Here is a 1,184-nt window from a genome sequence, read left to right as displayed (position 1 = left end):
TAAAAAAAAAAAAATTAAGACATAATAAATAGATAAAAATAATAATTCTTAATAAAGAGAAAATAAAAAGTTAATAACAAAATAAAGACATTCATAGACCTTCAATGGAAAAAGAAAACAAAAATCAAGTTGATTTGAAAAAATTACGAAGAGAAAAATTAAAATAAATACATAAAATAGAAGTAGGTCAATTAAAGAATTGATAAATATAGAATTTATATCAGGATGTCCTGCAGCAACCTAGGCTTCAGTCTTCGGGTTGAGGTTGGGTCTCCCAAGTTGTAGGTCACTGATCCTTTAACTAACTGTCAGTAACCGGGAGTGAAACTTCATAAACTATTCTTTGATGTAATCTTCTATTGACTCCATTTGTAATTCCCAATTCAATTGGCTTTTTTTACAAACCAAGGAGCATTCACTGCAATTTTTAAGACTTCATATTGAAAAGGTTGTAGTTGTTTGTTCGTAAAGGATGCCCTACGAATAGCAATGGCCTGAGAATTGTTCTAAAAAAAAAGAATAGCTGTTTCTGGTTATAATTTGGATTTTATATTGCATTGCTAACCTTTTTAAGTATATGTTGCTTACATATACATGTTCAAGTATTTTTTTATATTTTGGAAAAAGATCTATTTGTTTTTTCTTAAATTTTATTTTATTTTATTTGAATTAAAAAAATTAAAATCTGTATAGCTACAACCCATAAAGGGTTAAGGGTGCAGTACTTTGTAAAGAAGTATTGTTACTAGACCAACGGTAGTGCAAGGAGGTGATTTGATCAGAATCAGGCTCGACCCACAGATTTTTACCCAATTTATGAGGCTGGGTGGGCCCCAGGAGGGCTCCAGAACCCAAAGGGTGAATCGCGGCTACAGTTCTGTATTGGTCTAAGATATACTCCAGGTTCAACATAATTGATTAGCAGGTATATCTAGTTTGGGAGTGGAATTTTAGTATCAACCTTTTTTCTTTATAAAACCAGTATTTTTATAATTTTAAATATAAGTTTACTATTTAAATATAAGTTACTATTAGGGCTAACATGCTTAAAGAAGGAAATATTTTTCTATTTAAAACAATAAGATGTTAAACTAAAGATGATCCATACACCTTATTATTTATATTCTAGATAGACGAATAGACCATAATCATTATACCCTTAGTATATACTCCAGCTAAATAGA

General features: G+C 29.7%; 1 long non-coding RNA gene across 1 annotated transcript in view; it reads left to right on the top strand.

Moving 5' to 3' along the window:
- LOC136795656 (uncharacterized) overlaps positions 1–1,184 on the top strand; it is a 6,839-nt gene that overhangs the window by 2,285 nt on the left and 3,370 nt on the right. The gene's annotated exons all lie outside the window — the stretch shown is intronic.

Source organism: Halyomorpha halys, unplaced genomic scaffold (assembly GCF_000696795.3).
Source record: "Halyomorpha halys isolate HHAL.00 unplaced genomic scaffold, Hhal_1.1 Scaffold2066.1, whole genome shotgun sequence".
NCBI lineage: Eukaryota > Metazoa > Arthropoda > Insecta > Hemiptera > Pentatomidae > Halyomorpha > Halyomorpha halys.
This window is presented reverse-complemented; position numbering and strand designations above follow the sequence as displayed.